This window comes from Scyliorhinus torazame, chromosome 2 (genome assembly GCF_047496885.1).
Source record: "Scyliorhinus torazame isolate Kashiwa2021f chromosome 2, sScyTor2.1, whole genome shotgun sequence".
Lineage (NCBI taxonomy): Eukaryota > Metazoa > Chordata > Chondrichthyes > Carcharhiniformes > Scyliorhinidae > Scyliorhinus > Scyliorhinus torazame.
The window spans coordinates 365,200,060-365,225,007 of record NC_092708.1 but is presented as its reverse complement, the minus strand read 5'-3'; positions in this window follow the sequence as shown (position 1 = coordinate 365,225,007).

The window sequence follows — 24,948 nt, the reverse complement described above, 5'->3', positions numbered from 1 at the left end:
CTTAAATGAATGAACCTTCCACCCCCACAGCCCATCTCAATGGTAGTGTGGCATGCTTTGAGATGTTCACAAACAGAAATGGAAGTATATTGGGTGCGATTTTCCAGCAGATTCTTCCAGTCCCAACAATGGTGCTCCCCCGCCATGGATTCCCGCAGGCAGAGGGTGCTACCAATGGGAAACCCCATTGACAGTAACGGGACTGGAAGATCCTTCCACTGGCCAATGGCAGGTCACCTTCTACCCATTGCCTTGTAAGTTCAGCATCGGTTCCCTTTTACGTAGTAATAAACCCAGGCTTGTTTGAATTACATTCAATTCAGAGTTATTATCAGTTTCTCAATTAGAAGTCCACTTATCTTCCATTTAACAATGATACCAGCAATCTAAAAGTTGTATTCCTGAAACTGTAAGTTACGGACACGATTCAACTGAATGGGAACAAAGTTCCATAGTGAGCGCATTTAGCCAGCGCTCACAGCACCATGGCTATAAAATGGCACTCGCATTAAACAAGGGAGCTCAGTGGGGGACACACTACCAAGGCCACATATAACACCGTTTTCTACACTGAGGAGCTCCGCTCGTCAGGACCTCTCTGGATACTGAGAGATCGGGACGCCATTTTTAAATGGCGTCCTGATCTCCGAGACCCTGACGCGAAGCCCCCTAGGCCTCATTATAATATAAGAGGGTCCCCAGCCTCCCCTGCATCCCCAACACCTGTGCAGGGCACCCCGGCCCAATCATCAGAACAAAAATGCCAGCTTGGCACCTTGGTAGTGTTGCCCGTTTTGATCCCAACAGCGTCGCCAATACTTTTGCTAATATTGATGATGTTGGGGAACCACAAGCCTTCCCTTATATCGGTCAAATGACCACGCAACCAGTTAGTTAGTTCAAAAGATGGTTTATTTACATACACAAGTGTTATCTCAACATGCAAACACAATATCCACTATGAGTTAAACTACACCTATCAGCTGCAATAACCTATACTTAACTTCAGGGTGACCAGCACTGTGCAAATGGATAAGGCCTTTATCTGGATTTCACTTGGCTGGTTCGAAGAAAGCAGCTCTGTTTCTGCTGGGCTCATCCGTCAGGTAGCAATCGTTGGTCTTGAACAGCAGGCTGTTTCTGCTACAATTGGTTTGGCACAGGCCGAATACAAAAGAGACAGAACACATGGCTGTGCTCTCTTTTATCCCTCTGGGATTTTGTGCTCTTTGGGGTGGTCCTTAACCTTGGACCCAATAGTTCGACAGGGCTCTGATCACCGTCTTCGATTTCGGCCAATAAAGGGGCGGATGCCTTGGAGGCTGGGTGGGTTCTTAGCGGTCATTGACCTTGGCAGTTGGGCTTTCTGAGTAAAGAGAGTGGTGCTGATAAGTCTGTGGCTGTACCGGTTCCTAGATTGGAGTTCTATTGTCCTGGGAAAATGGGCCATTGAAATGCAAACGAGCGGGGGGTTCAATCAGGCCTGGTTACCTGTAATTCAGATACACATAGGCTCTGTATCTGTCTGAGTCCTGGGTTGGCCATAATTCCCATGGTCCTTTGCTGGTGGCCATCTTAGATGGCTACATCCCATCCTCTTGATCCTGAACGCGAACCATGGTGGATCACACTATCGATCCCTGTTCATCCTTGGTGGACCGGTCACCCTTGGTCAAGGCAAGGTTCTACTTGACTATCTTATGGTTTGGGACATTTACCTAACATTTCATTCATACATCCATAAATTAATTCATCTCTAACGGTCACTATAATTTAGGTCACTACAAAACATTTAATTTATCTGCACAGTTGGTCTCTGGCTAACACTATTGAAGCTATTCTCGTGCTGCTGGTGAATATCAAAGAACTTATATACAGTACAAAATTTAAAACAGCAGCATCACATTTCTACTTAATCCTAATAAAGTTAAAGTGGTACATGGTTTATTCTTAGCAGCGATTGGTACATAAATGTAATTTTGTTGAATTCCGAAGAAGGGGGATCGGACTGTATGTATCGGGGAGCGGGAGGCTTTTGCTCGCCATTTACGGAGTCGGAGTGTCTGAATGACTTGCAGATTATTGCAATTACTAGAAGGGCCTCTACTGTGTATGAAAGGGGGTTCCATTTGGCAATGTTTTTGCACCAAGTGGGGGTTTCGATGTCTGTCTTTACGTGTGGGGTAGTGTCCTGGCTGGTGGTGGCCTGTTGTGTGGTAGTGTTCAGGGCTGGTGTGGGGTTTGTTAAAACAGTCCATTGCGCGCGCAGTTGCAGAAATCCAGCAATGATCCAAGCGCATGTCAGCAGTCCTTGCTTCATCCTGTGGTTTCTGTGTAATCCTGGGGTGTAAGCATAGTATCTGTTATTATCTTTGGTTAATATCTCGTTTTATTCGTCTTTCCTTACTCTAATAACCCGTTATGATTGTCACCATGTGTGACTCCCTCATTTTTTTTCGAAATACCATTTTGGAGAGACAAGAAATGCAAATTTTTAAAGTACAGAGACTCTCGCAGTTTGTGGTCGATGCAGGGAGTGGGCGGACAATTTCTCCGACCAGTCTTTTCTTTACTTGCAACCAGTGGTGGTTGAGGCTCACCTTAACCAGCCGAATTTCAGGGCGGCCAGTTTTATAGAGTTTCGTCCCAGTGTGCAGAGTAAGTTCGCGTGTAGCAGCGTGTATAGCAACCAATTGTATCATATGTGTAAATAGCAGGTGGGGAGCGACCAGGGGGTCGCGGAAGGTAAAGGAAAGGGGTGAGCATGTAGAACGTGGCAAAATGCATTATTTTTACCACAACCAAAGGGAGAGCAGAGAAGGTGAAACTAAGGCCTCCCAAAGACAGTGCTGAGTGTAGAGAACCATTCCAGAACGTATGAAGTGACAGGAACATGAGGTGAGGGGGGTCGCTGCAGGATAAGAATGGGCGGAATTCCCGGGTAGGGTGGGGGTTAATGCCATTACTCCACTACCCGAGCTTAACTGACCGGATGCATTTGGGGTCCCCAGGTAGGGCGGGGACCAGTGCCGTTACTCCCTACTTGGGTGACCTGAGTGGACGGTAAGAGTTTGTAGTCGTGTGGAAACTTGTCATAAATACTGGGAGAACAGTGATCTGTTTCTCGACAAACTTGTGCCTTTAACTGACATTGGGCATCGTACTATCGAATCAGAAGAGTAATTGTGTGTCGGGCGACTTGAATTAAAACCATGTAGTAGAAAAAAGAAGAAGGAAAAAGGCAGGCAGGCTCCATCAGAACTTGGACACCTTAATACTTAGGCGGTGTCTCTTTCTCATCATCTGGACACCTCAGGGTTCTGTACCAAACAGTGTTGTAAAAGCACTACCGAAGCGAGAGTCAGTATTTGAAACATCACCATCTCCCGGTTGCCAGACTCATGTCTGCCGTTTCCGTGCCTTGGCCGCGTGGGCCGTCGGATAATCCGAATCGTCGTGCCTTACTAGTCTGCAAGAGTTGTCGCGGTGCCAAAGAGGGGTTTGTTTGTCGTGAGGCGTAGGGGCAGTGGGAGTGAAGGGCAAGTTACTGTGGTCGGGCGATGGCTGTGGCGGTAGCTGAGGGAGGGCATATAGGGGGGGTCAAAGATATCTAAGTCGTGGTTCCAGAGGCTGGGGTGACTGGGGGCAGAGAGATTGCGCCAGTGTTCAGGGATAGTAATCAAATCCGGGAGGCTCTGGCTGTCGTCGGAGTCAAGTTCTAGGTGAAAGTCTGTACCTGTAGGCGAGGCAAGTTAGGGTCTATGGGCATAGACAAGGGATAAATGTTGGCATGGCTGGGGGAGGGTTGGCGCAGAGGTTGGACTAGGTTGTCGATGGGCGGGGCGTATTCATCTCCTATTGACAGAGAGATGTGGTGGGAGTGGCTACATTGGGATCCATTGACTTTGAGTTGCTTGATGTGGAAACAACCAGTTTTACTGTTGGGGTACGTTATCTTGTACACGGAGGGACTCACTTTGTCGGAAATGGAGTAAGGTCCTGCAAATTTGGGAGAGAGGAAAGAACTGGGGTTGTAAAGTGAAACCATTACTTGCTGACTGACTGTGTACTTTACGGGGTGGACGGTTTGTCAAAGCAGGCTTTACTCTGCTTCCTTCTAGCGCCTAATCGGACAGCTGCAGAGAGTTGTGCCGCTTTAATGTTATCTGTAACCTGTTGGACTGCTTTTTCGTGGGTGAGGGCAGTTACTGTAGGGCTTGCCAGATCGAGGCCTAATAAATATTCAATACCCTTCATGGGCCGTTCGGTCATGAGAGTGTGGGGGGTGAAACCTGTTGAACTGGAAACGGTGTTCCGAATAAACATGAGAGCAAATGGGAGGACTGTGTTCCACGTTGTATTGTTCTGTTGCACCATCTTCCTAATGGTCGCTTTTAAAGTTTGATTCATTCTCTTGAGAATGCCACTGGATTGGGGGTGATATGCTATATGGAATTTCTGCCTGATGCCAAAAATTGTTAAAACATTTTGCATGACTCTGCCGGTGAAGTGGGAACCTTGGTCTGACTCAATGCTGCGGGGGAGACCCCAGCGTGTGAATATCTGTTGTGTCAAAATTTTAGCGGTGGCCTTTGCTGTGTTTGTCCGTGAGGGAAATGCTTCTACCCATTTAGTAAGGGTGTCGATTACAACCAGCCCGTACTTGAAACCATTTCTGTAAGAGGGAAGGGGGCCAATGTAATCGATTTGCAAATTTGTCCAAGGGCCATTCACAGGTCGGGTGTGACGTAATTGTCCTTTCTTTGAGTAACGTTCAGGATTGTTCTGCGCACAGATAAGGCAATTCTCGACATAATGGGTTACATCTCTTTTTAAATCGGGCCACCAACACAAAGGTCTTAAATGGGCAATGGTATTGTCTATCCCCTGATGTCCGTGTCCGTCATGAAATTGGTAAATGAGCTGGTTTCTGTTCTGGGTGGGGACCACATAATTTCTGTTTTTTAAAACTGTGCGTCCTGAACAGTCAGTGCGTCCTTCCATTTATCATAGGGGGCTGGGAAGTTGCCGTCTAAAACCTGTTTGAGGGTGTTGTCTGCTTTTTGGGCTTGGGATAGATCCTCAATATTGGTCTGGGAAACCTGGACTGAGTGTATTGGTTCGCTTTCGGGTGGCTGCCAGAAGTGACCATGGTGTGATACTGCTTTGGCTAAGACGTCTTCCTTTACATTACCGGGTGGGGAGGAGCGATGATGGTTTCTTCCATAAATGATACCATATGTGCGGTGTGAGGCTGTCTTGAGAATGTGCTTTAACAACGGGGCAGAGGGTAGGGGTTTTCCATCGGTTGAAACAAAACCTCGAGATTCCCACAGGGGCAGGAATTCTGTTAAACTGTTACACACATACAGGTTGTCCGAGTGCATGTCTGCGGGGGTTGGAAAAGAGTCGGGGTGCTGAATTACATAGGCTATGGCTGCGAGTTCTGCTGCTTGTGAACCTAGGTGGCCGGGCAATGTTAAAGAGATCTCTTCTAGTGCGCGTCTTCTACGTGAATTCCACAACCAGTAATCCTAACTCCATTTTCGATTGTGGATGAACCGTCTACATAAATTTTTTAAGTATCTCCTGTGGTTTGGGAATTCTGTGTCTTACTGCCTGCTCGTGGGTGTAGTGACTTTGGGATAAAGGGTCCTGTGTGGTGTTAGACTGCTATGATCTGGCACTCAAGTGGGATCTCTGCATATTGGAGATTATCGGCCAGAAATGTATGGGTCTTGGTGCGTTTTACCGTAATGTCCCTGCCTTGTAACAGTAGTGTCCAGCGAGTTGCTCTGATTTGGCTGACTGAACCGTCCTTTAATCTACCGTCTAATAATAGTTGAGTGGGGGTGTGCTCGGTCAACATCGTGACTGGGTTAAGGCCTGTGATGTACGCAAAGTACTGTACTGCCCAAAAGACAGCAAGCAAGTGCCGTTCGCAGGCTGAGAATCCTTGCTCTACGGACTCTAATACTCTTGAGGCAGAGGCTACGGGTCCTAAGTGATCATGTCGTTCTTGCAGGAGTACTGCTGATAGGGTTCGGTCGGTGGTTGCTACTTCTATGGCAAGTCTGGGTCTGGAACTTGTAAAGCAGGGGCTGTGCCTAGGGCACGTTTTAAATCATCAATGGCGTCTGTGTGCTGCGGAAGCCATTCCCATGGGGCGTTCTTTTTAAGGAGCTCTGTGAGTGGGGCTGCTTTGGTGGCAAAACCATCTATATGATTTCTGCAATATCCTACCAAACCTAGGAATGACCGGAGTGCAGTGACATTTTGGGGCAGGGGCAATTTAATGTTGGACTCAATCCGTTTTTGCTCAATTTCTCTCTCTCCGTGGGTGATGATAGTGCCTAAATAAAGAACTTTTTCTGTTAAAATATGGGCCTTTTGGGGGTTGTCCTTGCATCTGATGGATTGCAGTAGGCTGAGTAATTCAGATAAGAGCCCTACATGTTCCTCTTTTGTGTCCATTTGCAAGAGCAGATCATCAACATATTGTATGAGGCATTCGGGTCAGGAAAATTTAGAAAATCCATTGGCCAATTGTCGGTAGAAAAAGGAGGGGGAGTTATGGAATCCTTGTGGGAGGCATGTCCACGTGTACTGCTGCCCTTGAAATGTAAACGCGAACTTATACGGGCAGGCCTTGTCTAACAGGATGGACCAAAAGCCATTACTTATGTCCAGCATTGTGAAATATTTTGCCTGTACTCCCTGTTTGAGCATGGTCTCGGGACTCGTGGCAACAGTGGGGGCTGCTAAATGAGTTACCTTATTAAGTTCTCGGTAGTCGATTGTTAGTCGCCATGAACCATCGGGCTTTTTTTTCGGGCCAAATTGGGGCAATATTTGTGGACGCTATGGGTCGAATAACTCCTTGGTCTAACAAACTGTTAATAACCTTCGAACTATCACCCTCGGCTTGCTGTGGGAAACCATATTGCTTTTGCGGCTTTGGATCGGGACCTGAAATCTTTACTGTCGCTGGGATCTTCCCACAATCGTGTTTGTTTTGTGCGAATGAAGCTTTGTGTTTTATGAGGACCTCTCTAATCGTCTGGTCTGCATTAATTGTTAGCGGACTAAACCAATAGTCCCCTACCGAGCAAATCCTGTTTCATAATCCCTTACTGTGAGCAGAAAGCCCTAGCTGTTTTGGCCATTCGCCATACACATTTGTTTACTGGGTCAAACAAAAGGTTATGGGAGTTCATAAAATCAATGCCTAAAATGTGCTCTGCGGTTTGGGGTAAGTCAACTAAAACGGGGGGGTGTCTGGTGTTAACGTTCCCTATCTTAATGGGTACGGGAGCTGTGATATATCCTTGCTGTATGTGGCCAGTGAATCCACTCAGGGTGATGGTGTCTGTGGTGGGCCATTTGTCCTGTTGAAACATGGTGGAGGAGTTCAAAGTGGTGCGGGATCCTCCCGTGTCCCAAAGAAAATCGACTGTATGTCCCCGGACTGTGCCTGTAACTACTGGTCTGCCTGATTTGTCCCAGCGTGTGTCACAGACCTGAGTTGGGGAGTCTGAACACCGCCAATCTGTGGAATTAAACCCTAAATCGTCTGAACGGGCGCTAACATTATGCATGGGCCTAACATTGTTCCTAGGTGGGGGGTTTGGTTGTTGGTATCGGTGCTGGTTTGGAGGGTTTTGTCGGCAGTCACGGGCGTAATGTCCCATGTGGCCACAATTGTAACAACCTCGTGGTGTCTCTGCTCTGGGGTGTTGTCCCGTGTGTCGACCCTCGCTTATCCATGCTGGGTCCTGGCCAGTCCTAACTGGGTGCATGTTTGCTTCTATCTCGCCCTGATCTGTCTGTCATGGTAGGGTTTGTTCCCATGCTCTGGAAAGTCATTTCAATACCCAAACTTCATTGTGTGTGTGGTCTGCGGGGTCGTAGTTTACACAAGCCTTTTGACCTGCGCCTGTGGCATGCGAGACTAAGGTGCGGGACCATTCAGTGATGTCCTCATTTAGGTGTGCGCAGTTCAATTGTCCATAAACTGCCATAAAATGAATCCATAGGCGACCAACAAATGCGGTCGGATTCTCTCCCTTCTTTTGCCTGCAGTGATTTAAACCCTCGACTGGATCTCCTTTGTTATACCCAATGGCATCTAATATGGCTGTTTTCATTTCCTGTAGAGTTCCTCCTGCTACATTTTGGGGTTCGGGCAAAGCTGACCTTATGGACTGGGTAAGGCTCATGACTATTAGCTTTATTTCCTCCCTCTCGTCTAGGCCATACATAACTTTTTGTTGGCGCACCTCCTTAAAGAAGCTGTGCGGGTCTGCAGTGGGCTGGAATGGACTAATTTTCGTGCAAGCTTCTCTTAATTGGGTTATGGATAGTGTGGTGGTGTAAACGATATCAGGCTCATCCTGATCCGATGACTTGCGTTGTGTGGTAACCGGATTCATGGGGGTCGAATTGTGAGCGGCGGTGAGTGCTGCCTGTGCAGTCGGTGGTGCGGGTGCTTTTCTTTTTGGCGCGTGGGAGCCTCGATTTTGATTTGCCGTGTCCTCTACCTATCTTTGGGCGCTTTTGTTTAATTCTTGCCAATCGGGAGCATCTTCCTCATCTAAATCTTGCCCGAAGGTATACCTGAAGCCATTCTGTACTGAGAGTAGCGACTGTAACTTTTCGATCTTCTGTCGGCATTTAGCATGGTCAACGGTACTCTGCCTCTGTGCCCTAGTGGAGCTATGGAGTGCTCTCAAAGCTGCTTTTAAATCTGCGCATTTGCTAGTTAGCTTGGCGACCTGTTGTTCTGTTACCTCTCTTACCAGGACTGCGCGCTGTGTATCTTGGTAGGCTTTATCGTACTGGGTCTGGAAGCTTCTAAGGTGAACTAGACAAGATTGATGTACACATTTTACATCGGCCATTTCCTTATCCTCAGCGGCTAACTTTTCCCGGAGTTGGTCAATTATCTTCTCGCTCTGGTTACTGTTTCCCTCGTTCTTTTCTTCCTTCTCAATTAACTGTCTACGGAGCGTCTTCACGACCTCCTCTGTGCCTCGCAACTGTGCCAAACAGGACACTATTGCCATCGGCTTTCGGACTTTCCCTACATTTTTCTTGTGGACCTCGCTTAGGTTCTCCCACCAAGTCTGTCCTATCTTTCCTGGACCTAACTCATCATTAGTACAAAAATTCGACCAAAGGGGCCATCCTTTCCCCTTTAAGTATTTCCTTAATTCTTCCTCCCATATGAGGCATTGCTCTGTTGGTCGCTGCGATCTCGGGTTCCTGTGGGTTCATCAATATTTCCATTGCTTTAGTGGCCATTACTTCTCTTATCTCTTGCTGTACTTTTAATTTGGGACAGGGGAATAAGGTGTTGATTTGAACAGCAGATATGGCTTAAGCTATTTTCCGGCTCACAATCCCTCGATAGTTGTACACAATTCTAATGAGTATACACTTCCGAAATTCGGTTATTTGGTCGATATGCGACTTGCACTTGTGATTCTTTCTCTTTCTCGCAATTGGATTCAAAGTTTGTTGGTTCTCACGGAGTGACAAAGTCACTTCTAATCGAGTCCCGTCAGAAGTCGCCAATAATGTTGCCCGTTTTGATCCCAACAGCGTCGCCAATACTGTTGCTAATATTAATGATGTTGGTGAACCACAAGCCTTCCCTTATATCGATCAAATGACCACACAACCAGTTAGTTAGTTCAAAAGATGGTTTATTTACATACACAAGAGTTATCTCAACATGCAAATACAATATCTAGTATGAGTCAAACGGCACCTATCAGCTACAATATCCTGTACTTAACTTCAGGGTGACCAGTACTGTGCAAATGGATAAGGCCTTTATCTAGATTTCACTTGGCTGGTTCGAAGAAAGCGGCTCTGTCTCTGCTGGGCTCATCCATCAGGTAGCGATTGTTGGTCTTGAACTTGGCTGGCTGTTCCTGCTACTGTTGATTTGGCGCAGGCCAGATTCAAAAGAGACAGAACACATGGCTGTGCTCTCTTTTATCCCTCTGGGATTTTGCGCTCTTTGGGGTGGTCCTTAACCTTTGACCCAATAGTTCGACAGGGCTCTGATCACTGTCTTCGATTTCGGCCAATAAAGGGGCGGGTGCCTTGGTAGCTGGGCGGGTCCTTAGCGGTCATTGACCTTGGCAGTTGGGCTTTCTGAGTAAAGAGAGTGGTGCCGACCAGTCTGTGGCTGTTGGAGTTCTATTGTCCTGGGAAAATAGGCCATTGAAATGCAAACGAGTGGGGATTTCGATCAGGCCTGGTTACCTGTGTTTTAGATACACATAGGCTCTGTATCTGTCTGAGTCCATGGTTGGCCATAATTCCCATGGACCTTTGCAGGTGGCCATCTTAGATGGCTACAGTAGTGCCAACCTGAACCTTGAAAGTGCCCCTTCCAGGGTGCCCATGTGCCACCAGCAGCGCCAAGGTACCACCCTGCCCAAAGGGTTTGCACCTGGGAGCCTCCGGTCCCCTCAGGGCCCCCACAAGTGCTGTTCCATCTTGTAGCCATTTGTGGAGTCCAGTACTGAACAGCGATCACCCGAGATCTCTGGCACAAAGGAGATAGAACCCAACACCTCGGGTGTCTCAGGAAAGTGCATATTAAAGGGAGACTAGCTTGCTCGCTCTAATATGCACAATTCACCACATTTTACGGGCAGTACCATTAAAAAATATAAAAACTGAGATTGACAAGCTTTTGGTCGACAAGGGTATCAGGCATATGGAAGAAGGCACATTAATAAGATATAGATCAGCCATTACAAAATTTAATGGCAAGAGGGCTGAGGGGATGCCGAATTCTTGCCCCCATTTCTAACGGATCCAATTTTTGTCGGTAGGGGAAAGGGGTTATGATCCGATTCACACAGGAAGGAAATCAGAGCTCAGCAGTGCCATTTGAATTCAGTGCTGATTTCAAACAGACTCCATTTTGGCAGTTGCAATGACCTTAACTCTATATGGGGGTCATGAATTGATGGATACATTGTGAATGCTCTTGAAGGACAGGTAAGGTATGTATAACTGTTATGATCTGAAGATTTTTTTTTTAAATCCCCCGCTCTTTAAACTTAAAAAATAAGCAGGCTGCAGCTGTCACGAAGAGTTAGAAAGCAGCTGCTGGACAGTGTTGATTTGGAGGTCACCTGCTGCAGGGTCGGAGAAAAACAGCATCTGGCCATGCAGTTTCAATCGAGTTCTTTGTTGGCATTTTCCCAAAATCGATTATCATATCATTATGAATGCTTGCCTGCTTTCAAAAGCTACAATTTTCTCAGCAGGGATTTGTGCATTCACAGTGTGATTGACAGTTTAACAAATCTATTAAAGGATTAGCTGTCTTTGATGTGGAATGTGAATAGAAGTTTGTTTTTACAGTAGATTAACCACTTGAGATTTAAAAGTTTTGAAAGGATTCTACGAATGGCGGTTTTTGTTCACTATCAACAGTGTATGAGTGAAAGCTGTATTAAATTGTAAGTTTATTCTTTTCATCTCCAGGGAGGCAGTTCGATCCCAGCCCCGGGTCACTGCCGGTGTGGAGTTTCCACATTCTCCCCACGTCTGTGTGGACCTCACCTCCACAACCCAAAAAGATGCACAGGATAGGTGAATTGGTCATGCTAAATTGCCCCTCAATTGGAAAAAAAAAAATTGGATACTCTAAATTTATTTAAAAGCCTGCCATGATGTTTATTGGATGATTGGTGAGAATGATGACCTGAATGGTATGAGGGGCCATAGTGGGTGTGCGAACAGCATTAGTTGGCACTTGGTTGGTTTGGAGAGTCTAAGGGTCCATGGTGGTTGTTGGCGATGTGATGAATGTAAGAAATTGTTATATATTATATTTTACATTTTGTTGCAGTGATGTTATTGAAAACCCTGGATTCAAATACACATAACGGTATGTCTGCTGAATCTGTGATTAAAATATGAGGTAATCATTGATTTTAACCATTTACCTGTTTACATATAAATGACTGATGGAATATTGTTCATACAAAGGGGATTCCTTGAGGTGCAGATAATTTGAGGGGTCTTGTTTAGTCCTAATTAAGCAGGGCATGGGACATCTTAGTGTGATACAGATGATGGGTTGCTCAGTTGGAAAATATATGGTGACAGGTGTAGCTAGTGAGTTCAAAATGTTTTCTTTAACAACTGTTTGACTGTTAATTGTAAATCTATTTATTTGATGTTAATGTGGTTGATTCTCCATTTCAATTAAAGTTAGTTTTAACTTAAAAGATGCATATTGGGCAGAGCAATCACTCTTGGGCTGAAGAATCCTTTGCTCACAGTTTGACAGATTGTTTGGGGTTTCTCATCCAGTATCTTAACAAAAACTGGGTCTGGTCCAGTATCCTAACAGAGGACATGAGTTGGCATTGATTTGGCATGTAGGGTATCAGGGCCATGTGGGTGGATGGTGGAGAGCAGTTGTGAGGGATGATAGCTAGAGGGCCTAATAACCTCTGAAACACCTGGGACCGAGCTCCAGAAAACTGAGGCAAGCCTTCTCACTAGCCAACCTCAGCACTCTCATACTACTGTGGCCTTCTATACGTCACTCCCGGGGTCGGGGGGCCGACTCCATCACGCATGCTCCATGGAACGGAAATCGTGCCATTTACGGAATATTTATTGCAGCAGGTGCAGCCATTTGGGGAATGTTTGCTATTCGGTTCAGTAGCAAACAATCCAGCCCATGGTGTTGATGTTAACAGTGGATGCCCTCTGACTGTGTCACTCCATGCAGACACCTCTGTGCCTCCCATTATTGTACCAGCCAGCCTAATTCAGTGAAATGCAACAGGATATGCTTTTGACTGATTCTGCTCGCCAGTTCTACTTCACTGAGGCCCATACTCTCAAGGTGACTGTGGCCTCTTCACTCCTGCACAGATGGCCAACCATTTCAACCTTTGAAATTGGCCCCATGTTGAATATGTGGCCAGAGTTAATCGATTACAATCTGAATCATGTTTCCTATTCCATAAAGCTCAAATGATTTATTTGCTCGTACCTTATGTGTTTTCCCCATAAGCTTTAAGTTTTATTGTGTGCTAGACATGATCTTGTTTTTGGCAGTCCTTCCCACATTATTGAAGTGTATAAGGTAAGGTAAAGTTGCCGTAGTCCCAGATGACCATCAGCTGCTTTCTCCTTTGAGGGCAGTGAGGGGGTGGCGGGGGGTGGGGGGTGGGGGAGCTGACTGGTGGTGATTTAACCTGAAGATCGCCACAGCACAGGCGAGGGGCAAAGTTGAGAAGGTGCAGCTTCTTTAGATAACCTCATTATTCATTGAGGTGCATACAATAGCAGTCTCAATCTCTTTGGAGCCAATGAGGGGCGGGGGGTGGGGACGGGTTTGGTTATCTCTTTGGCTGGACAGCTGGTTCATGATGCAGAGCAAGGCCAGCAGCACGGGTTCAATTCCCGTACCGGCTGAGGATATTCATGAAGGCCTCACCTTCTCAACCTTGCCTCTCACCTGAGGTGTGGTGACCCTGAGGCTAAATCACTACCAGTCAGCTCTCACAGGGAGCGGACAGCCTATGGCCTTCGGGGATTTGGTGACATTGACATTTTGTACATTAATGGCTATTTTCAGATGGTTTGTGGCCTTCAGCATTTTGCTCCCATTGTCCCCTTGCTTTAGTTTCCAATGTTACTCTGAAGTTATTTTAGAAACAAGCAGATGATAAGCACATTATAACTAAGGAACACCTATTTCCCATTGTTTCATGATTGCACATTGTCTCATGCAGCTGCTCTATATTAAAGCCTGCAACTGATGTTACATTCGCAGTAACCACCTGAAAATATAACCACTGTAATTCTGTAAAAGGGCTTGAGGTTGTTTTCCTCCTGAAATGCTGGTTACTGAAAGCCATGGCTCATGCTGGTAGGGTTTTGCAGTATTGAAAGCAATTCCTTGCTTCATCTGTATTATACCATGCCTGTGCCTAGTTTTTGCCCATCCTTCAAAAAGGCATCACTGCCGAAAATGGTAACCTTTTCAGCCAGATCCCTCACTGCCGCCAGCCCAGCTGAAACTGTTTATGAGCCTCAGAACAAGAATTATGCTTGGACCCTCAATGCTGTGCACCATCCAATGCATTTACTGGCTGAACCATCATCGCTGAGAGACATTCCCTCGTTCTCGGATTGGTGTTCCAACACAGAGGGTGATATGTGTGACAATCTATGCGGAATGTGATATTTTCCATTGAGGTGTCTGTTTCAGAGAATCATCCAGCACAGAAGGAGGCCATTCAGCCCTTCCTCAGATCCCTGCTATTTGACTCTCTCTTTCAAGTATTTATCCAATTTGCTTTAAAATTTACTATTGAACCTGCTTCCACAACCCTTCAATCCTTTCCTGTATTACATTCCAAGTTATAATAACTCATTGATGTAAAAAAAAACTCATCTCCCCACTTGTTCCTTTGTTAATTATCTTAAAACAGTCAGTGATTACTGTTTGTCATTTTTATAAATGACCTGGAGGAGGGCGTAGAAGGATGGGTGAGTAAACTTGCGGATGACACTAAAGTCGGTGGAGTTGTGGACAGTGCGGAAGGATGTTGCAGGTTACAGAGAGACATAGATAAGCTGCAGAGCTAGGCTGAGAAGTGGCAAACGGAGTTTAATGCAGAAAAGTGTGAGGTGATTCATTTTGGAAGGAGTAACAGGAATACAGAGTTGGGCTAATGGTAAGATTCTTGGTAGTGTGGATGAGCAGAGAGATCTCGGTGTCCATGTCATAGGTCCCTGAAAGTTGCCACCCAGGTTGAGAGGGTTGTTAAGAAGGCGTACGTTGTGTTAGCTTTTATTGGTAGAGGGATTGAGTTTCGGAGCCATGAGGTCATGTTGCAGCTGTACAAAACTCTGGTGCTGCCGCATTTGGAGTATTGCGTGCAGTTCTGGTCGCCGCATTATAGGAAAGATGTGGAAGCATTGGAAAGGGTGCAGAGGAGATTTACCAGGACATTGCCTGGTATGGAGGGAAGATCTCATGAGGAAAGGCTGAGGGACTTGAGGCTGTTTTCGTTAGAGAGAAGAAGGTTAAGAGGTGACTTAATAGAGGCATACAAGATGATCAGAGGATTAGATAGGGTGGACAGTGAGAGCCTTTTTCCTCGGATGGTGATGGCTAGCATGAGGGGACATAGCTTTAAATTGAGGGGAGATAGATATGAGACAGATGTCAGAGGTAGGTTCTTTACTCAGAGTGTAGTATGGGCGTGGAATGCCCCGCCTGCAACAGTAGTGGACTCGCCAACACTAAGGGCATTCAAATGGTAATTGGATAGACATATGGATGATAATGGAATAGTGTAGATGGGCTTTAGAGTGGTTTCACAGGTCGGCACAGCATCAAGGGCTGAAGGGCCTGTACTGCGCTGTAATGTTCTATGTTCTATGATTGTAGATATTCCTGCCAGTAACGTTTTTCCTTAAAGTATCCGTAGATATGTTGACAATATGGTCCTAGCCGAAACAACTGACAAGTTTGAAAAAAGAAATGACCTTTTAAAATAATCTCTCAGGATCCAGTTTTACCATAAATCTTCACCATTTCATCTCTTCCTGGTAATAAAACTGATAAACATTTTCTTTTGTTGCAAATAAATGATACTTCAGCTGACTGGGAGACAGTATGAAGGAGTGGTGAGATTGTTTGGATTAGGAGATCCCTTAGAGAAAATGAGGATTTGTTGAAAGTACATTAAATAAATCCTTTAAATGCCATGGTTACATGAAAATTAAATGCACTTGTTTCAACGTGGCAGGAATTATCCCGTAATTATACAGCCGTCAGGGCGAGCAGACATTGGGGCCACTAATGTAGCTTTGAAGAATGTTATTTTTGCAATGGAGTTGGAGCATTGGTGAATTTCTTAACCTCTTGAGCTGCCTTTCTGACTTGTCATGCAAGAGAACCGCAAAGTCAACTGTGCTGTTCCCTCTGGCAGCCAAGGCCGCTGCTGATTCACCTGCCGTGAAGACTCTTCCCAGGTATCACTCCGATGAATGAAACCTTGGGCAAGTGCCATTAAGTAACAGCTACATTGTTATTGAAAGTAGATCAATACCTATTATCCTTCAACAATCCAACAGCAAGGCCAATGCAATACATGAGTCTCTGTCGCCTTACCTAATGTCCTCGGCAAACGAAGGGTCCACAAAATTTGAGTAATGAAATGGACTTTCATCAAATAAAGTAAACTTCTTGAAGCGGAAAGGGTTTTATTCAGTGAACAGAAGATTAGGATAGGAAGCTGAGGTATTTTTGTTCACTCACGGTGAACAGAGGGATTATGATAAATGAAGGAAGCATGGAAGATCTGGGCGATGGTAAAAGAAAACCAATCCTTGCTTTCTCTTGTGTACTCCTGAACATAAGAAACTTTATTCAGATTTGACAACACATAGGGCTGGATTTTAGGCTCTCTCACTAATGGGTTGGGGGAGGGGCACATAAAATTCAGCAAGTGTTCTTCCCGGTGACACCCTGCCGTCCCAAAACTGCCTGAAACTTTATGGTCTTCGGGAGTGGCGTCAGGTGGCTTGTCCACCCTTAGGCCTACTGGGGCCCTCAAATGACTTACAAATGGCCACTTAGGGGTCTCTTCCCACCACTGCCTGTATTTTACCCACAGAGGGTAGAGGCCCACTGCGTGCAGAAAGCCTAATAGCTTTAGCGGCACAGGTCGGTGTTGGCAAGGGCGGAAGAACTCTTTTGTGTCCTCTGGGCCCATCGGATATGCCCCATCCTACATGATCATCCCCCATTTAACCCTTCCCTGTGTCCCTTCTACCTGCTCCCCACCCTCACTGCCCTGGCCGAGACCCATGATTCTGGGATTATTTGAGCTTTTCAGCTGGGTTGAACTGCCTGTAACACCTACAGGGGCCACTTCCCCTGGCTGGCTGGAGCTACAGAGCTGCCGCCATTCTTTGAATGGATTGGAAATCTCACCTTGAAGCAATTAAAACTGTTCCCAGTGTGCTCCCCATCTCCAATTAAATATAGATCCAACCACCTTTGTCCTGATGGCATTGATCTTGCTGAGCATTGCTATAGCTTCATTCATACAAGTGAATAGTGAGTATTGCATTCCGTTTACAACTTCAGCTTTCTAAATGATGGGTGGTAATATAATAATCTTTATTATTGCCACAAGTAGGCTTACATCAACACTGCAATGAAGTTACTGTGAAAATCCCCTAGTCGCCACACACCGGCGCCTGTTCGGGTACACTGAGGGAGAATTCAGAATGTCCAATTCACTGAACAGCACGTCTTATGGGACTAGTGGGAGGAAACCGTAACACCCGGAGAAACTCACGCAGACACGGGGAGAACGCGAAGACTCCGCACAAACAGTGATCCGAGCCGGGAATCGAACCTGGGACCCTGATGAAGTGAAGCAATAGTGCTAACCGCTGTGCTACTGTGAAGAAAACCGTGCATTGTGGAAGTTTATCTCCTAGACGTGTAGTGCTGATATGATGCCTGCACGATTTTTATAATTCGGCATTCTGTGATGGAAGTGCCTTTGAACGTCATGGTAATGTGACAGAGACTTTGTTATATTGGAGATGGTATTTATACGGCAGGAAAATTACATCCCATTTGTTACGATCCACATTTTGTCCAAGTTCCGGCCATGGGTTGCTTCCACATTAGAGGATTTTCAAATGGAAGTGAACACTCTGGTCTCATGCCAAAGGAAGGAGATCTCTGAAGATGGCTGGGCCATGGCACTATCCTGAGAAACACCTGAAGCACTGTCCTGGGACTGCTACTCATGGCCTTCAACAGCCATAATCAACTTCTTGGAACGTTATCACATTAACCATTTGGACTGAGAAATACAATCACAGCTTGGTATGACAATTGCTCAGCCCAAGACTGTAAGGAACTACAGAGAGTTGTAAACACAGCCCAGTCCATAACGCGAACCCGTCTCCCATCCACTGACTCTGTCTACAACTCCCACTGCCTTGGGAAAGCGGGCAGCATAATCTAAGACCCCTCTCACCCAGGTTATTCTCTCTTCCAACCTCTTCCATGGGGCAGAATATACAAAAGTCTGAAAACACGCACTAACAGATTCAAAAACAGCTTCTTCCCCGCTGTTACCAGATTCCTGAATGACCCTCTTCCGCTCTGAACTGATCTCTCTGCGCATCTTTACTGTTGTAGGACTGTATTCTGACAGCGTCACCCAATGTCTGTGTCTATACATTTACATTGTGTATTTATTGTATGTCCTACGTTTTTTCACATTTGGAACGATCTACCTGGATTGTATGCAGAACAATACTTTTCACTGTACCTCAGAACGCATGACAATAAATCTAAATCTACAACACAATTAATTTATCTTCCAAGTACATACGAGTGAGGAGAATTAGCAAAAAATAATGAAATAAAAACATAATGCACATGAGAATAAAATTGAAAAGGGAACAAAAGTGCGTAGTCATTTTTATTATGTAGTTTTTCTGAGAGAAGTTGATACAAAGTTGTTTTTGACAGCTCTCTTTCGGCAAAGCATTTGTTTCCGTGTTGAAGTGTGTCAGTTAAAAACATTTCTAAAATGGCTTCCATAGAGACACTGGGATTTCCTTAAGCTTGGTGGCACATCAGGGGTTAAAAAAAACTTTTGCTTTGGTAAACATTGAAGAAACATTTTTGAAGTGTAGAGTTCCCAGTAGCACCTTATTGTTTACTTTGCCACAAAAAGCTCCCCTATTTCTAAGGAACTGCCCAATAATGCAATCTACTTCCTCTTCAATTAAATTTGTTTTCCTCTTCGCTTTGACTCCTTGGCTGTTTTTGCATATTGCTCCAAATTTTCTCCAGCTGTGACAACATTTTAAAAGCCAAATATGTCATGAACAGGGCAGTTGATTCCTGACTCAGAGTAGTTTTCTCAAAGTGTACCACACATGTTTTAACATTAAAAAAGTGACCTTGAGCAGCTTGTGGGGGGTTGGTGGGGGGGGGGGGGGGGAGGTGGGGGCAGATGTGATGGTGAGAATTCAGTCGTAACTATTTCATATGTGTGCTTGTTTTGAGAAAATAAATGTTCAAAGGGAATTCATTGTTTCCAACTAATTGTCAGACACACATTTGATTCTAGGCATAGCTCCATTCAGGGTCGATCTGGTAACTCCAAGTAGATTTTTAAAAACCTTAATTTGATGTATTGGAAGTGAACCGTGCTGTTGGAAACTATAGCATGAGTGCCGACAGCATGAGATGTTCCTGCATAAAATTAGGTCAACTGTCCATCGTCTGTAACTGTGTATATTTCACCTGTCTTTTCTAAGTCCTCCTGTGATAATCTATATCTATAATGTGGGCAGAAATGTCAGTGCAACGCGAGGCGAGTCGTGTATCGTTGAAGGTATCATTACCGTCGATGTGATACAAACCGGATGTCTGCTCATGTGGATGTGGAAGATGTCCAAGACATTATGTAAAGCAGAGCACAAAACAGTTACATTATCCTGGAAAATGACTATCTGGTCATTTTGTGGGTGTAAATTGGTTTCATCGAAACATAAGAGGTAAGCAGGAGTATGCCATTGCCATTGAAGCCCGCTCCGCCATCCAGTGAGATCATGGTTGATCTACTTCAACACCGTTTTCCTGCATTGTTCACATATTCCTTGATCCAGGACAAGGTTGCTGCCTCACAGGCAGCCATGTGCCAGAGCCAACTGGAAATCACAGTGGCGCTCCTGAGCATTGCCCAGTCACAGCAGGCCATGACTGGGAACATCAGCGGCTTTGCCCAGGCACTGGCCCATGTGGTGCAGACACTGAGGGAGGTGGCCCAGTTTCAAATGCGAAGAAATGTATTGATCTCAGTTTTGAAGATACTCAATTACGGGGGTGGGGGGGTGGAAATCCGGGTCCAGTGGGCCAATCGCGCATGAGCCCCAAATTGGGTCCATGTCGGGCCGATTGCGAGTCACCCCACTTGCCCATCGAAATCCAGATCTGATAATATTTATTTATTTTTTTTAATTAAATATTTTATTGAAATTTTTTGGTCAACCAACACAGTACATTGTGCATCCTTTACACAATATTATAACAACACAAATAACAATGACCTATTTTATAAACAAAAAATGAATAAATAATAAATAACAAAAATGAAAACTAGCCCTAATTAGCAACTGCCTTGTCACAAGTAACACTCTCCAAAAATTTAATTTAACAGTCCAATATATAATTATCTGTAGCAACGACCTATACATACTATACAGTATATATTAACAACCCTGAGAGTCCTTCTGGTTCCTCCTCCCCCCCCCCCACCCCCCCCCCCCCCCCCCCCCCCCCCCCCCCCCGATCCTGGGCTGCTGCTGCCTTCTTTTTCCCATTCCGTCTATCTTTCTGCGAGGTATTCGACGAACGGTTGCCACCGCCTGGTGAACCCTTGAGCCGACCCCCTTAGGTCGAACTTAATCCGCTCTAGCTTTATAAACCCCGCCATGTCATTTATCCAGGTCTCCACCCCCGGGGGCTTGGCTTCTTTCCACATTAGCAATATCCTGCGCCGGGCTACTAGGGACGCAAAGGCCAAAACATCGGCCTCTCTCGCCTCCTGCACTCCCGGCTCTTGTGCAACCCCAAATATAGCCAACCCCCAGCTTGGTTCGACCCGGACTCCTACTACTTTTGAAAGCACCTTTGTCACCCCCATCCAAAACCCCTGTAGTGCCGGGCATGACCAAAACATATGGGTATGATTCGCTGGGCTTCTCGAGCACCTCGCACACCTATCCTCCACCCCAAAAAATTTACTGAGCCGTGCTCCAGTCATATGTGCCCTGTGTAATACCTTAAACTGAATCAGGCTTAGCCTGGCACACGAGGACGACGAGTTTACCCTGCTTAGGGCATCTGCCCACAGCCCCTCCTCGATCTCCTCCCCCAGCTCTTCTTCCCATTTCCCTTTTAGTTCATCTACCATAGTCTCCCCTTCGTCCCTCATTTCCCTATATATATCTGACACCTTACCATCCCCCACCCATGTCTTTGACATCACTCTGTCCTGCACCTCTTGTGTCGGGAGCTGCGGGAATTCCCTCACCTGTTGCCTCGCAAAAGCCCTCAGTTGCATATACCTGAATGCATTCCCTTGGGGCAACCCATATTTCTCGGTCAGCGCTCCCAGACTCGCGAACTTCCCATCCACAAACAGATCTTTCAGTTGCGTTATTCCTGCTCTTTGCCACATTCCATATCCCCCATCCATTCCCCCCGGGGCAAACCTATGGTTGTTTCTTATCGGGGGCCCCCCCAAGGCTCCAGTCTTTCCCCTATGCCGTCTCCACTGTCCCCAAATCTTCAGTGTAGCCACCACCACCGGGCTTGTGGTGTAGTTCCTCGGTGAGAACGGCAATGGGGCTGTCACCATAGCCTGTAGGCTAGTCCCCCTACAGGACGCCCTCTCTAATCTCTTCCACGCCGCTCCCTCCACCTCTCCCATCCACTTACTCACCATTGAAATATTAGCGGCCCAATAATACTCACTTAGGCTCGGTAGTGCCAGCCCCCCCTATCCCTGCTACGCTGTAAGAATCCCTTCCTCACTCTCGGGGTCTTCCCGGCCCACACAAAACCCATGATGCTCTTTTCAATCCTTTTAAAAAAAGCCTTCGTGATCACCACCGGGAGGCACTGAAACACAAAGAGGAATCTCGGGAGGACCACCATCTTAACCGCCTGCACCCTCCCTGCCATTGACAGGGATACCATATCCCATCTCTTGAAATCCTCCTCCATCTGTTCCACCAACCGCGTTAAATTTAACCTATGCAATGTGCCCCAATACTTAGCTATCTGGATCCCCAGGTAACGAAAGTACCTTGTTACCTTCCTCAACGGTAGGTCCTCTATTTCTCTACTCTGCTCCCCTGGATGCACCACAAACAACTCACTTTTCCCCATGTTCAATTTATACCCTGAAAACTCCCCAAACTCCCCAAGTATCCGCATTATTTCTGGCATCCCCTCCGCCGGGTCCGCCACGTATAGTAGCAAATCGTCCGCATACAAAGATACCCGGTGCTCTTCTCCTCCCCTAAGTACTCCCCTCCACTTCTTGGAACCCCTCAACGCTATCGCCAGGGGCTCAATCGCCAGTGCAAACAATAATGGGGACAGAGGGCATCCCTGCCTTGTCCCTCTATGGAGCCGAAAATATGCAGATCCCCGTCCATTCGTGACCACGCTCGCCACTGGGGCCCTATACAACGGCTGCACCCATCTAACATACCCCTCTCCAAAACCAAATCTCCTCAACACCTCCCACAAATAATCCCACTCCACTCTATCAAATGCTTTCTCGGCATCCATCGCCACTACTATCTCCGTTTCTCCCTCTGGTGGGGCCATCATCATTACCCCTAACAACCTCCGTATATTCGTGTTCAGCTGTCTCCCCTTCACAAACCCAGTTTGGTCCTCGTGGACCACCCCCGGGACACATTCCTCTATTCTCATTGCCATTACCTTGGCCAGGACCTTGGCATCTACATTTAGGAGGGAAATAGGTCTATAGGACCCGCATTGTAGCGGGTCCTTTTCCTTCTTTAAGAGAAGCAATATTGTTGCTTCAGACATAGTCGGGGCAGTTGTCCCCTGTCCTTTGCCTCATTAAAGGTCCTCGTCAGTACCGGGGCGAGCAAGTCCACATATTTTCTATAGAATTCGACTGGGAATCCATCCGGTCCCGGGGCCTTTCCTGCCTGCATGCTCCTAATTCCTTTCACCACTTCTTCTACCTCGATCTGTGCTCCCAGTCCCACCCTTTCCTGCTCTTCCACCTTGGGAAATTCCAGCCGATCCAAGAAGCCCATCATTCTCTCCCTCCCATCCGGGGGTTGAGCTTCATATAATTTTTTATAAAATGTCTTGAACACTCCATTCACTCTCTCCGCTCCCCGCTCCATCTCTCCTTCCTCATCCCTCACTCCCCCTATTTCCCTCGCTGCTCCCCTTTTCCTCAATTGGTGTGCCAGCAACCTGCTCGCCTTCTCCCCATATTCGTACTGTACACCCTGTGCCTTCCTCCATTGTGCCTCTGCAGTGCCTTTAGTCAGCAAGTCAAATTCTACATGTAGCCTTTGCCTTTCCCTGTACAGTCCCTCCTCCGGTGCTTCCGCATATTGTCTGTCCACCCTCAAAAGTTCTTGCAGCAACCGCTCCCGTTCCTTACTCTCCTGCTTCCCTTTATGTGCCCTTATTGATATCAGCTCCCCTCTAACCACCGCCTTCAACGCCTCCCAGACCACTCCCACCTGGACCTCCCCATTATCATTGAGTTCCAAGTACTTTTCAATGCACCCCCTCACCCTTAGACACACCCCCTCATCTGCCATTAGTCCCATGTCCATTCTCCAGGGTGGGCGCCCTCCTGTTTCCTCCCCTACCTCCAAGTCCACCCAGTGTGGAGCGTGATCCGAAATGGCTATAGCCGTATACTCCGTTCCCCTCACCTTCGGGATCAATGCCCTACCCAGCACAAAAAAGTCTATTCGCGAGTAGACTTTATGGACATAGGAGAAAAACGAGAACTCCTTACTCCTAGGTCTGCTAAATCTCCACGGGTCTACACCTCCCATCTACTCCATAAAATCTTTAAGTACCTTGGCTGCTGCCGGCCTCCTTCCAGTCCTGGACTTCGACCTATCCAGCCCTGGTTCCAACACCGTATTAAAATCTCCCCCCCATTATCAGCTTTCCCATCTCTAGGTCCGGAATGCGTCCTAGCATCCGCCTCATAAAATTGGCATCATCCCAGTTCGGGGCATATACGTTTACCAAAACCACCGTCTCCCCCTGTAGTTTGCCACTCATCATCACGTATCTGCCCCCGTTATCCGCCACTATAGTCTTTGCCTCGAACATTACCCGCTTCCCCACTAATATAACCACCCCCCTGTTTTTCGCATCTAGCCCCGAATGGAACACCTGCCCCACCCATCCTTTGCGTAGCCTAACCTGGTCTATCAGTTTCAGGTGCGTTTCCTGTAACATAACCACATCTGCCTTAAGTTTCTTAAGGTGTGCGAGTACCCGTGCCCTCTTTATCGGCCCGTTCAGCCCTCTCACGTTCCACGTGATCAGCCGAGTTGGGGGGCTTCCTACCCCCCCCCCTTGTCGATTAGCCATCACCTTTTTCCAGCTCCTCACCCGGTTCCCACGCAGCTGTATCTCCCCCAGGCGGTGCCCCCCCGCCCATCCTCTCCCATACCAGCTCCCCCCTCTCCCCAGCAGCAGCAACCCAGTAATTCCCCCCTCCCACCCCCCCCGCTAGATCCCCCGCTAGCGTAATTACTCCCCCCATGTTGCTCCCAGAAGTCAGCAAACTCTGGCTGACCTCAGCTTCCCCCCGTGACCTCGGCTCGCACCGTGCGACGCCCCCTCCTTCCTGCTTCTCTATTCCCGCCATGATTATCATAGCGCGGGAACCAAGCACGCGCTTCTCCCTTGGCCCCGCCCCCAATGGCCAACGCCCCATCTCCTCCACCTCCCCTCCTCCCCCCATCACCACCTGTGGGAGAGAGAAAAGTTACCACATCGCAGGATTAGTACATAAAACCCCTCTTTGCCCCCCGCATTCGCCCCACCACTTTGTTCGAACGTTCTTTTTAATAACCCGCTCATTTCAGTTTTTCTTCCACAATAAAAGTCCACGCTTCATCCGCCGTCTCAAAGTAGTGGTGCCTCCCTCGATATGTGACCCACAGTCTTGCCGGTTGCAGCATTCCAAATTTTATCTTCTTTTTATGAAGCACCGCCTTGGCCCGATTAAAGCTCGCCCTCCTTCTCGCCACCTCCGCACTCCAGTCTTGATGAACGCGGATCACCGCGTTCTCCCATTTACT